Source organism: Dreissena polymorpha, chromosome 9 (assembly GCF_020536995.1).
Source record: "Dreissena polymorpha isolate Duluth1 chromosome 9, UMN_Dpol_1.0, whole genome shotgun sequence".
Taxonomy (NCBI): Eukaryota; Metazoa; Mollusca; class Bivalvia; order Myida; family Dreissenidae; genus Dreissena; species Dreissena polymorpha.
The window spans coordinates 6,027,059-6,042,302 of record NC_068363.1 but is presented as its reverse complement, the minus strand read 5'-3'; the positions used below and the strand labels follow the sequence as shown (position 1 = coordinate 6,042,302).

The 15,244-nt window shown below is 32.2% G+C and overlaps 1 long non-coding RNA gene across 1 annotated transcript; it reads left to right on the top strand.

Annotated features, from left to right (window-relative positions):
* Positions 1 to 442: 442 nt before the first annotated feature.
* On the top strand, positions 443 to 11,997 carry LOC127843618 (uncharacterized). Its single transcript, XR_008032241.1, has 3 exons — positions 443 to 609; positions 10,342 to 10,557; positions 11,646 to 11,997. It is a non-coding gene; the product is annotated as an uncharacterized LOC127843618 (long non-coding RNA).
* Positions 11,998 to 15,244: the final 3,247 nt, after the last annotated feature.

The following is a 15,244-nucleotide window of genomic DNA, read 5'->3' as shown; positions in this document are numbered from 1 at the left end:
TTATTTCGTTTCAATCATTTTCTAATACATATTGTAATGTGCATGATTGATGCACACTGTGTTTGCCAAAAGAAAGAAATATGTGTTACTAATAATATTTTTCTTTTAATGGACGTTTAGAAAATCTGTCAAATGACGAAAAGTCTGCTGTCGATTTGTGTGGTTTTACTGAGGACCATTGCATTAATAGTGTATATGTTGTTGTCAATATAATTTGCATTTCATTATTATTTACAACGATAATAACATACCAACATACTGTAGTGGGAAAATGCTGTTTACGTAAATTAATTGATATTTAAGTTAACTAAAGAGGAGAGCCGTGAAAAATCGATAATTTACAAACACACAGTTGTCGACGCATATTCAAAATACTGTATTGGATATCAAATTACGGTTTTACCCGCTTGTTTCGTTGTGGATTTGATCAATGGATTTCATAATCGAAACAGATGTAGCTGATTTCAGGTGGAACAAATAATTTAAATCGTACCTGAATTGTATTTTGAATTAAAATATATGTAGCTGTTAAAATGTTTCTTCATTGGAAAGAATCATCAAAATTCTGCGCAATCGGACTTGTAATTTTAACGTTACCTGTCCTAGCATGTAAGTACATATAACATCTTAAATGTGCATTATTGTTTATTTATGAACAGTAACTAGTAACATGGTGTATGCCTAAATAATAAACACATCTAATTATTTAAGTAGTTTCGAGAGTAATGTATGCAACATTTATATAAAAAAAAACTATCTAAAGGAAACTTTTCTGCACAATCAGGCGCCCATGTTTTTTAAACGTGATTTTCAAATTGCCGACGCAGCCATCAATTTTATATCAGACTATGCTGGCTTTTGGACACGTGCACACTGGTAATCTGGAAACGTAAGACACAGCAGTATGTGACATTGTATTTGTATTTCTAAATCTAAATGGTGAACGGCATACAGTATGCCACAACTTTATATTTATTCTGTAAATTTTATATTATTGTTGATTTCGTTACCTCATACAAATGTCGTGTAAAAACTGTGCTTGATGTAAATTTACTTATCATCCGGTGGCGTTGACTAGGTTGAGTAATTTTTAGTTAGTTTAATAATCATCAAATGTCATGCATCTACGAAGTTTGTGCATATGCATAGTGGATTGTAGCAAAACTATAATTCGTTATACGGTTTAATGACACAATTGAACATAAGGCGTTCTTTCAAACTGCAGTGAACAAGCATGTTTGACATGATTGACGAGATATTAGTTTCGTCAAGCCATATTATAATAGAATGTCAGCATGGAAACTTGATGGTCTTTGTTCAAAATTGGCACTTCCTCAAACAGTTGTTGCAACATGGCTATATATTTGCATGTTATGCATGCGATGTTTAATGCCCGTAAAACGAATGACATTTTATAGTGAATCAAATGTTTCATGTACTTTTTCTTTGATATATGGTTCCATAATTTGCAGGTTACTAAGCAACATTCATTGGTCCAATGGATATTATCTTTAATTCATTGATCTATTGTTTATTTCTCAAATCAGTTTCACAGTTTAACATTAACTAAACATTTAATCAAACTAAAATTAACCAGAACAATCCGATATAATTTCGACATATCACAATTATCGATAGTATATGTATATAAGTACGTCCGAGGCAGTTAATGTGTGTGTGTGTTTTTGTAATACATACAATTTTAAAAGAATACATGGACGTTTAATAAAGCCTTCTTTTGTTTAAAGAAAAATAAATTTTAAACATATGCCAATTCAATAAATATTTAGCAAGTACATGGGACAACGGTTTGAAAACAATCAAAATCAATCAATATATTTACTAGTATGATTATTTTTTTACTGCATATCATAAAAAATCATATCGATATGACTGACTGATTATTTTAGGGGATTTTTAACATTTATATGAATACAATTTGAGAATTTCACATAGGAAAATTCCTTAAAATCATATACACCTTTTTTTATTTCCTACCTAAATAGATTTATTTAAACCAAATGTTAATAAATGTTTAATATACAAGAAAATTAAGAGAAACAGAAATAGATAACCATGGTCATTTGTTCATTTTTAAATGTATGTAGCAGAATGATATTAATGTATCAGTTAAGCAATATTGATTCTATAGTTCAAAAGAGTTAATTGCGATTGAAAATGCATTGAACAAGTATCCATTCCAAATAACAAAACGCTAACTATAAACACAAAAAGATTAACACTGGGGTGAACGCCTTAGCACGGTCTATGCACAGTGTTCGGGGTTTAACCCGATTTGAAGGATAGCCGAACCACACACATACACACACATGAATTAATCGCAAACCAATCGCGCGCCTATATGATTTAGATAAAATATACCTAGCTATGCATAAAATGAAAACTAGAATGCCGAAACATGACTCGCAATCGAATAAGTCTCATTATTGTGCACTAGTGTCGTGAGTATCGCACATTTATTAAAAGTATTAGGGAATATTTTTTACAGGTATTAGCTTTCCATAAACGAAAGCATACATAATAAACATGCAAATATCGTTTGCGTTAATACACCTTCATATGCCTTTAATCAGTTTTGCTTTATAATGCATCACCAAGCAGGAGTTACAATTGTTATGAGAATGATTGTATATAGTTGAAATGTACTACCGCACGTTAAGCAGTACAGTGGTAATTATAAACTTTGCTTTTTTTTCTTGTATTTAATGTTCCAGTATGGATATCCAAATTGTAAACAGCCAGCGATCAGTATAACATTTTATCCCATTATCAGACATGCATTGACAGTATAACACCCCATGGAATAGACTAGCCTCTATCCCACCTTGTTGAATAAACCTGTCGCGTGCTATTTTTAGATGATCTATAGGTTTTTCCAAAAATTGGAGAATCTGCGTTTGTCAACTGCGGTAGAGCAAAATTGTCTAAAAATGCGATATTTGAACATAATTAATGAATAAATGGGAGAAATAATAGGATAAATAAAATATTATGTGAGTTTGGGATAATGCCGAACCAGAAAATCAACAATAAATCGTATGAAAATTGCGACAAATCGTGAACAAATCGTACTTTTCCGATTTATTAGTATGATTTCAATACGATTGATACACAATCAATTTTTAACAAATCGTGCACCATTACGAAAGTCCCGCACACGATTTATTACCGATTCATTATATAAACACGATTTGTTTACGATTGATATGAAAAAGAAATTCTCATCAGTACCATTTATTGCCGATTCATTATACTTGACATTATAACACTGAGTTCAATACAATTCATTAGAAACATATATTTTGATTATATACCATTCATTAACGATTCATTGTACTCAAATGATACTCAATTCAAATATGTCTTGATCTTCTGAAAGATGAACAAGAGTGCTGTATCATCTTGGTTAGAATCGAAATGATATATGTCTCCCTGTATTTTATCGCGGAATAAAATATGGGCAATAGCTTTGATGTGCAAATGAAATCACTTACTTGTAAATGCATGCTACGCACTCATGATTTAAATTATATGCACAAATATTGGATGACATATTTATTTTTTCTTAAATAATTCATAAATTGACAAAATGCTGGTGTGACCTTTTTCATTCCCGTACGAAATTTTGGGGCGGAAATGGGACGGAAATGCGGCGAAATTGGGACGGAAACTATTGTTTCCGGGCCGAATAGAGGCGGAAATTGATTTCCGCCCCAAAAAGACCATTTTTTCCAAGCGGAACTCATTAGCAATCCCGGGCGGAAATAAGACTCTGGCGGAAGTTCATACTTATACATTTTTCTGGGGCGGATATCTTGACTTAGGCAAATTAACTCGGGCGGAATTTCATACTTATACATTTCTCTGGGGCAGAATGTTAAAAACTATTGATAAAGAATTTCAAAATGGGACTTTAAGATAATTAAAAAACAGGGTTCTGATTTCAGTTTCTAATTGGTTATTGTAGGAAACATTTGCTATACACAAGGTAAACAACATTAATATTCAATTCAAACAATAGTTAACCCATGCAAAAAAGGCTGAAATGAGCTTGAAATGACACAAATTTAAGGCTGGAATGACTCTGAAAAAAAAGAAGGACTAATCCACAAATTCAGCTGCAATTTTTCACTCTTTAAAATTTGGAGAAAAATAATTAACTAAGATAAATACTGTTCTGGATGAAATTTATATATATTTTTTGGCTCAGGTTTATTTTTATAAGACCTTATAATTAAATCACTGTGTTATGATTATTCACCTTGCAACATTTAAAGTACATGTAAATCTGCTATGTATTAAAAATATCTTTGAATTAAGGGTCGTAGAGCAAATTTGATTAAGGGCTGTATGCAAGTTGAAAATTGTTGTGAAATGCAGTACATTTATCCCTCTTTTATCAGTAGTGTTTTGTTTTAAGATGTCCATTTGGTGGCTCTCTGTATTCCCACAGTTAATTGTAAACAAAGAATGCATGTGTAATATGTGGTAATATAATGCCACAGCCTGATAAGACAGACTCTTGTTCTGAGTGTGAGTCAGAAATTTGAAAATTACAGCGCGGTGTTTGCAAGACCTATTGACTGGCTTGAACATTTGAAATGCACTTTCAAAGCAATGATTGGACTTTTTTAATTGGAAGTTTTAATAATATGATGAATTAATCTAACTTTGATGAACCTTCTGAAATAATTAAGTAAAATGTGAAAGTCCACATTCAGTGTGTAAAAAAGGCTGAACAGAGTGATTCAGTGAGTAATGATGGTACTATTTTAAATGCTCCGAACGACTAAACAGGTTTGTTTCTTAGAATATTTACTTTGTATTGTTTTCTTATATTATGCTGTGTTTATAATGGTTATGTTGTCTTACAGTTATATCTGTTTTGGCAGGTGGTTTACCTATAACATTTAAAATGAATGCTCAAGCCAGTTTATAATCTTTGAACTAATTTCACATTATAAAAAAGACATTTAAAGCAGTCAAAGGTGTCTATATCTTATTGAATGTTTTTTGCCATATAATCAAGATTTTTGACATTTGTGAAACCAAGTGTTTATAAGCTCCATCAGAGGTCCAGATAAAGTTTTTGTATTCCTTAAATTTAATTAGTGAATGTTTTAGTGAACCAAAACGCATAACTGTTGAGTTTGGGGTATTTAGTTTTAAGCCAGATATTTCACTTAAGTCTTGTATTGCGTTTATAAAAGCAGTGAATGAATTAATTGTTCCATCAATGAAGTATGTTGTGTCATCTGCAAAAAATGTTTGCTTTATGACTGACTGTATCTGAAAAAAAGATTGAAGGGGACATCTTGTTTTTGTGATTTTTAAAACATTTTTTAAGCTTTTGTGACCACTTAATGTCCGTCAATCAATCAGCAGCTTAATGAGCTATGTATATACCGGAGAAGTGCATAATACCCCCCTCGGAATCATTCACATATTCTCCTGTCATTTCCGCCCGGAAACAAATTCCGCCCGGAAATTTCCGGAAATCTTTTCCGCCTCATAAACATATTCCGCCTCAAATTCCGCCCCGTTTCCGACTCATTTCCGTCCCATATCCGCCTCGTTTCCGCCTGGAAAAAATCTTTCTTGAAACAACTATATTCCGGGCGGAATCAACAATTTTCCAGGCTGAAATGTAAATAAAATTCCGTCTCAATTCCGGGCGGAACATTACGTACAGGTAAGAACATTAGGGAGATATACGCTTTTTCCAAACGCAGCTCTATAGTTATTTGTTACAAAATATATTTGAGGCCATTCTTAAATAAGTAGCACGACCAAAGAATGTAACAGTGGGTAAAGGTAGACTTATTTTTTTTTAATTTGTGTCAATATGTAGGTTCATAATAGTTCTAAATTAAAAGAACTAATAAACATTGGGCAGGGGCCTATTTTGAAAAATCTGGGACAGTCACTACCAACATTTAACATTTTTAACGATGGCATAGTAATGATTTTTTTCTGTCGTATGTGCATTAATCAGTAGATTATATTATTTACGGAATGATTTTAATATTAAAAGATGTACATTTATATGCACTGTTAAAATTCAATTTGGTACCGATTCATAAGTCCGATTTGATACCGATTCATTAGACTGATTTGGTACCGATCCATTAGTCCGATTTGACACCGATTCATTACACTGATTTGGTACCGATTCGTTAGACCGATTTGTTACTGATTTGTTTACATGTTGATACCGATTTATTTACGATTTGTAATCGATTTGGTACCAATTCAATAGACCCGATTGAATACCGATTCATTATTTAGTTGATTTTATCCAGATTTATTAGCACGATTTGTTTACGATTGATTGGCGATTCATTAGCTCATTTGCATGTGATTTCAATCGGTACCAAATCGTGAACAAATCACTGATTTGTTTACGATTTGTTAGACCGATTTATTCACATCTTTTTTCTGCTTGGGAAATGTCAAGTTTATCATGCTCGGCTCGGAAAGCCTCGCGCTACCATGCTTCTTAGCATCGCATGATAAACTTGATCTTTATCCAACACTCACACAATATTCTCTATTTACTTGTATACCTATTATCTTGAGTAAACTGATTATTTCCGATGAAAAACGACCATTTTCAAAGATACATCGAAATGAGACAAATGTAAACGTATAGACTCAAATACACTCCGATGAATGCCAATTTAATTAATTTAACATCGCGGAAGTTTATGACAGTACTCTACCTCAAGTTAGTTTTAAGGTATGAGGAAGAATATTGAATATTAAAAATCACACGGCTGTTGACGCATATTCAGAGTACCTCAGTGCATATCACATTGCGTTTTGAATCGCTTGCTACGTTTTTGGTTTTTATTTATTGACTGTATAATCAATACAGATGTAGCTCATTTGCGATGGAACATATAATGTAAATCTGACATCAATGTAGTTTGAATAAATATAGTAATCTGTTAAAATGTTTACATACAGGACAGAACAGTCAAAGGTTTTTAAAATCGGATTCGTCGTATTTGCGTTACCTATTTTAGCATGTAAGTATATATGCTACGTTTGAAATATACGTCTTTATCTTTTTTAACGTGATTTTAATATTAAGTAACACAATCTGTGTCCAAATGAATATAAATAGTTAAATCAGTTACGTGATTTTGGGAGTAATCAATTAAATGTTTTATATTACAAAAAGCTGTAAAAGGAAAACGTCTTTGCACCACCAGCCGGACACGTAATTTTAAATGTGATATTTGCCACCGGTAACTGACTTTTTACAGCTTTTGTCAGAAAAACTAACAATATAATATTTTTTCACTGCTGACGCTGAAAACAAAGAACTCATCATTTTGTGATCTTGAATTAGTATTACTTAATATAAATTGCCAACGTTTTGTGATAAAACTTATATTTATTGTTAAAATGTTGTATTATTGCCTATCCTGTTCTCATATAAATTGCAAAGTAGAAACATGCATAATGTATATTTACTGATCATCGGGATGCATTGATTTGGTTGACTAATTTCCATAAGTTTATTACGGATTTCATGTTTACATCTACGAAGATCGTGCAAAATGATAATTTATATTAGTTAAGTATAACATGCCACACCGTTTAATGACACAATTTGAAAATTGCAGTGAAAAACGATAAATGATAGAAAATATCAAAATGCAATTGTGCGTTATTTACATGTTTGACACGAAGAGATATACAATTCGGCAAGTTATATAATATTAGACTTTAACAATTGAAAATATATTTTCCTTGTTTAAACTTGGCATGTTATCAAAAAGGTGTTGCGACATGGCTATATATACATACACGTATGAATACCATTTTACATTTCAGTCAAACTAATGACTTTTATAAATTATCAAAGTAAAAATGCTCTTTACACTTGTATATATTGTTCTCAAAGTTTATGACTACATTTCACCAATTATTTGTTTGGTTGTTGTTTTTAAATTTATTGGTCTATATTATATTTATCAAATCATATTTAAATCATTCTCAAATTGTACTCATTAACTTAAATTTAGATATTTATTAACCTAAGATTATATACAGTAATCCGATCTATTATCCACAGGTCACAGGTAACCATCGGCATGTATTTAAAGGCGTTCGTTAAAGTTAATGTACTATTTATCGGTTATACATATAATTTAAAAGTGTTAAAACGTCAGTAACTCCATCTTTTGTTAAAGGTAAAAATTAGATACAATTCAGGACCATCGTTGTTAATGTTTTATAGGGCATTGAAAACACAGCAATAACGAAATTTGCTTCATCTAAAAAATATGCCATTAACATATAACATTTAGAACTTAAATGATAAAACGGTAAAAAACAAATTGTATATATATATATATATATATATATATATATATATATATATATATATATATGTGTGTATTGCTAAATATATTTACTAGTTTGATTAGCATTCGACTTTATGACTTTATATTATAAAAAACAGATGTACACGCCTGACTGATTATGTTTGGTGTACATTAAACACATATAATATTTCGGAATTTCCCACATGAACATTCCCCATAAAATGTATAACAATATGTATTTTTTACGTCCACAAAGTTAATCATGCACTGAATGAGTACAATATCATGGTTGCTCACAGGCGACAGGTCGACTCTACAATATGAAAATCATATACCTACCTTAAATTAGTATGTAACGGTAAACAGTGTTATGAATATATAAATATATATGCATGTTTAAATTAGTTGTTTATCTACAATGCATGTCTTTAGAGTTGCAAAATTGTGTTATTGTTAATTCTAAATGTATATTGCTAAACGTTATACATGTTTATGTATATGCCTGTATGTCATTGACCACAATTGACTACATTATTTTGTTAAATGTATGTGTACTCATGGGCTTCAAGCCTAATGTATTCTGAAATAAACCATGAAAACCATGGTCAATACGGTCATCAAATTGAGAACCCACATTTAACAAGACTTCTTAACGGTGTTTGTTCATTCCTAAAATACGGACCTGTCCAAGTGCCATGTGCTTCAAAGCCGAGCAACCATGTGTTGTTTATGATGTGATCCGTGTGTAATACATATGTTTCGCGGTACGAGCTGGTGTTCAACTACATTGATGCCTTAACCCTCGCGAACACTGCAATTCTTTTATGCACGCCTTTGAACCAAATATATAAATATAGACCTCAAAACTAAAATAATGTGTCCAGTTTCAGCTTATATCTTTAGCAGGTCGTTATTTCAGAAAGTAAAACCATATATTCAATTGGGTAAGAAGTGCAATTGAGTGTTAACTTTTGATTATAATTATAATGCTTTATTGTTACAATCTTAAAACAATAAATTTTAAACAATGCAGACTTTTCTAATTGAAAACAATAAATTGATATAAAATAAATTATTAATTTGATACAACTTGTTTTTTCATAATAGTGAAACAAAGTTGGATTGAGTTCTATTTATAATGTAACAAACATGATCTAAATTTACGCTTTATTTATTTTAATTTGCTTGAATCGCGATGTAGGTTTTGACCGAGTTTATATTTTTAATAGAAAAAAAGAAACTAAAGTGCATTTTATAGTCTTCAATTGTATTCGTTAAAGAATTAATTTTTTTGATGATTATTAAAATAAAAAGATGTTAGACATTCAATGCATTACTTGTTCTTGCAAGGTAAGTATAAACTGAAAAAAAAAGTCAAGACAGATTCAACACCTTTACATTGATAGTTATTAAACAGTAATATACGTGAACGCGATGGAAACATTCAACACGGCTATTCCTCTGGCACCGCAATGTGCCCTATTGATTGTTAAACGCTTTACTTTCCCCTGTCGTTAAGTATAATGGGCATTCACAAATGTCGTTAATGAATACTAACATTTTGAAGCAAATGCCTGCTTGTTAATGTCGTATGTTGCAATACTATTTTACACTTGTTATCAATCTGGCTTCAAAGGTCAATGTGCTTATTATGTGTTAATGGGTTCGATCCATGCTTTTTTACTATTCTTGCGGGTCACTATCTGAGGAACATAAACTGTAACACAGATGAAACGTGTTATTAATTGACAGCTTAAACGTGGATACATAAAAGTTTCCAGAGTATTATTTTGTTAGAGGTAATTAAAATTTCGCCCAAATGGTGCATAAAGGTGCAATGTGCCTCTTAATTTCAATGTCAGATGTTACCTTTTTGCACCAAGGGGTTGATTTCATGTTTCTGCATATAATTTTACATAGACTTGACTTTGAAGCTATTATTTCGATTGAAATATATGAGAAACGTTTTTTGAACTGACAGATGCATGTACATGGGGAAATTATGACGATTGTCCGTCGTCGCCTAGCTGTTCTAAGAGCTGTGGTGGTGGTTCAAGGTGCAGGACATGCGAGTCGTGCTTCTGGAAAATTGACAAAACTTTCTGCGAAACGTGCAATGCCTTTTGTTATAATGGCGGCGTGTATCAAAGCGGATCCTGTCAATGTCAATCTTGGAGATCGGGGGATTGCTGTGAGCGTGAGTATTAGCATCTGCATTTATAAAGTTTTCTGAACATAAAAGAAGCATAATAAATACATAATACAAAATGATCTGTTTCTCTCTTCGTATTTATAAAAGAGGCTTATATATATATATATAAATATATATATATATATATATATATATATATATATATATATATATATATATATATATATATATATATATATATATATATATATATATATATATATATATATATATATATATATATTTGAGTTTGTCAGTTTGAGGTTCCTTGTTTACTTCCTTCCGTCACACTTTTGTTACTGTTTCTCATAGCGCCTTCAATATTTTACCGATCTCTTACATATTTACCATGCATGTAGGTACCTTGCATAGACCTCTACCTTAAGATGAGGTGGAGGTCACTGGGATCAAGGTCACCGAGGCTAATAATAGATTTTCCGTCACGCTTTTGTTTCAGTTTCTCATAGGGCCTTCAATACTTTACCGATATCTTACATATTCGCCATGTAGGTACCTTGCACGGACCTCTACCCGTTTGATGAAGTTTGAGGTCACTGGTTCAATAATAGATTTTCTCAAGGTCTTACTTTTTTCCACACAATTAAACCATATATCGACAAAGCATAATTGGGGAGCATCCATCAGTTTAACTGATATCCTTGTTTAAATTATAGTTTCATTTCTCGGCCGATTTCGACAAATTATATAGCATTAGAAAGACTACGTTACGTAGTTTTCAGATATATAAACAAATACTAAGTTTTTCTTAAATAAACGATTTCAGCTCTTGTTTAGAACACACAAAGGGTGTTAATTTTATGATGAGACAGCGTATATAGCGGACCCTCGATAGATCGAATCGTAAATTCAAATCTTCGGCTTTCGGTTTTATAACGGTTTTTGTATAAAGTTTTTGTTTTGAGTATTTCTCCACAATTCACTCGCAAATTGATATCGGTAATTACATGTATTGTGTTTTTAACGATGTATAAGGCTGATTGAACTCGATTTTATAGACATACGTGAGACATAATTCGGTAATTTTGAGTCAAGCTCCTTGTCGATCAGTAGGTAAATACGGTTCTCGGTTTCAGGTATTCGATAGCTCTGAGGCGCGGAACCAATAGTTGGATAAATAGCGTAAGGTGAAGGACGGATCATCGTACACGATTAAAATAAACTTTTAAACATAACGATTATATTAGTGTTTGGTGTGGACAAAAAGACATCTCATCATGCCATTTTCCATTGCCTCAGCCGATGGCATGAGCATAATTTTATTTTCGTAGCCGTTGGCATGACAATCTAATTAGTAACCACGGCCGTTGTCTTGAGCCGTTTTTCAAACCCCACTCGAATTTAAACGTTGATAAAAATGTTGTGTGTTCATGTGGGATGCTGTAATTTGGAATAACCGAAGACAAATGATTAAAGATTTCAATAAAATGTTGTTCATATTAATCTTTGATCTAAATCCTGTGTAATTAGAGTTTGACTGAGAGAGTGGTGAATTTTGTTTGATTTTTGACCACATTCTAACGGATTTCTTTAAAAGTAAGCAGCAAGGAAGGTAGGTATTACGTTCACAAAGTCCTTCTTACTTAGGCTCTCAAAGAACACACTCAAACCTGCTCAATTCAATACATAAAATATAAAGAATAGAAAAATACTTACACTCCGCTTTTAACCGACATGTATCTACTAGCTCACCCGATGGATGAACCACAGACGTTGCGTTAGTCGATTGAACGGTGTGCAGTAGAAGATTGCATTAATATGCCAGTTAGTAGAAAGTGTCCCAAACGAGGAGTTACAGAGGAGTTTGTTATAAACTCAAACAAACACTATCGGCCGGGATACAATTCAGAATCATGCCTGATGTAGGGATACAAATTTTGTCATGTGAAAATAACAGTCATCTTTGTTTTTAGTATTTTGCTTTCATGACACAATAGGTTCAGTTTGAACAATAAAACTCCTGTGTTCTACTGGAGTGTGTACATTTAGAATCATTATTAAATTGTAATCGATGTATATGGCGATTTTTGTATTGCTTTTGCATGGCATTGTTGAGGACTTCTTTTCGTGTTCTAATCCACGAGTTATAAACACAATTAATTCAATTCTTAGCAAGTTTCGATTAAGTTATTTTAATATGTTTTGACTATAACATTTAATAATTTAACGCTTATATTTTGATTGTCTCACCAAAATGTGTTTTCATACTGATGTAGGAAAATTAGAATATCGCGATGGTGTCATTGAATTTATCCTACTTGTCTAAGTATCCTCGTCGTGTAAACTTTTCTTCAACTCGTTGGGTAAATTCAAATACACAATAACACTAACAATGTATTCTTTATGAAAATAGATACATGCCCGTGTTTATATTCTTGACGCACATTATTATAGACGTGTGTTAACGGCATGCCCGTTCACATATATTGATTCATTGAAGAGGAAGCAATGTTCAATCGGTTTATAAATTAAGATATTAAGTCTATATATGTGGATATATTGATATACCCCTGACCTAAATAAGATTAGTCATTTTCAGGTAAATGTATTGGCAAATGAGGTTTGAATCAGTTTTTAAAGATCTCGTCATTTTACTAATAATAATCTGTTATTTTTAGATGATTATCAAATAAATAATATATATGCATATTATCCCTTCTGTCTGTCTCACTGTAGTATTCAACATTCTGCCTCTTAATCGCATACCCAAAACCACTTGTGAACACCGGGTTGTCGAACAAGCTTAAATTCGAAGAGCGGCACTGCGTTGTACTACAAGCAGAACATCGAAAAGCAACTATATCGAAGTCGTGCTTCAATCGACCACAATACATCAAATACTAATGAATATTCTTGTCAGATACGCGTTTTCAATAGCATATAATCACTAATAGCGCTGTCTCAAACAGTGCTGCGAAGCAGATCGTTTTGATACCGAACATTTTACTGCACTGCTCATGTTATTGCAGATTAATTTCCCAAGCAATATATATTAGCAATATTCCAGTATTTATTACATTGAAAATCATACAAAAGCTTAACAGCAACTAAGTAACAGTAGTTGAAATTTGAACAGTTGCTTACACTGTATTCAGTACAACATCCGTTCAGAATTCGAAAATGACCTCACGATTAAAAACTAAAACTATTTCGATTAATTGGCTAACAATGGCTTTTCCATTGATTAAGTCCCGATTAATTGATTATATGTGTATACTTAGTGATCATGTATTGAGTATAACAGTTTTTACTCCAGTGGCGTGAGTTGAACACACCTTTAGAATACCACTTTACACCCACCACTTACTCTAGAAAAAAGGGTTTCATGCATTTGCGTAAATTGTCGTCCCAGATTAGCCTTTTCAGCCTACACATACTTGTCAATGACAACCCATTACGCTTTTATATGATATTTTGATTTAAAAAGTCAACCTTTGTGAAAATCAAGTATAGGCAAAAAGTGTTTTCTTGTTTTAGCCTTTGCGGACAGCAAATTCTAATGGAATTCTAAATTCTTTTGAACGACCCTTTACCCACTAGATTGGTTACCTCCCCTTATCTATCGTTACTCTCTATATAGGGATCGGTACAGGCTAATTTCACCGGTCCAAATTTGGACCGGTTTATATATCGCGAGATTATACGAGGTTCAGGGGAAGTAATCCGTGTACCATTTCCAAACCGGAAACAAAACATTTCCCGAACTTTTTGACAGCTGACAGGTAAGAATAAAAGCTCGTTATTATTGCGTATGATGATCGTATGGTTTTAAAAAACTGCGAAATACGAAAACAGTTGCGTTAGTTTCGACATTTTATTAGATGTTCATACGAAGTTGTTTAATATACAACATGAAAAGAGACGTCGATAGTATACATGACGTCGCGTGCATGTTAGCGGATAAACGTTAACGTCATGAATTCCCGACAGTAATAAACAACGTTCCGATTGGTCTTCGCGTTATCCAATTAAAATCGCCGATACATTAGCCTGTACCTGTTGTATATTATAGTCAACGGTTATATTCAACGGGGAACCAGTTAATTTACCCACATGCATTAAACCCCGTTTTCCCAGAGCGAGGCTTTATCTTTAAACTCATAGGCACTCATAACGCAACCATTTCAGTTGTCGTGTATCCTTGATAACTTATTAACAGAGTTCGTGAACATTTGTAGAATGAACAGATATATCATATTTTATATATCTCATACACGTCTTATTTAAATTGATCATAGATTCGATGAAGCAACAGAGCAATATCATTTTAAAATAAAAAAACACACAAAGAATCTAAAAAATATATTTACTAAAAGTGTAAATTATTAAAGAGTACATTTTAATCGAACATGCACTTCGTTAATGTTTAGGGGCTTTTTATGGTATAATTGAATATCAGTAATAAATTAATGATAATGTTGATGTAAATGTTACTGTTTATAATTTTTTACAATCACCCAACATTCAAATCTGAATCAAGACGCTTTCCACTTTCCCATGCAATCCGTAAAAGCTCGAAATTTCAGTAGAGTAATTTGTTTAATTATTTAAAGGCCAACAAGCACTGTTTGACGCATTATTGAATATTAAACGCAGAGTGTGAGCTCTGAGCAAGGTTCACACTTTTGACCATTACATCAAGGTTCCAACAGTGATCACTAAACTTTCTAATACA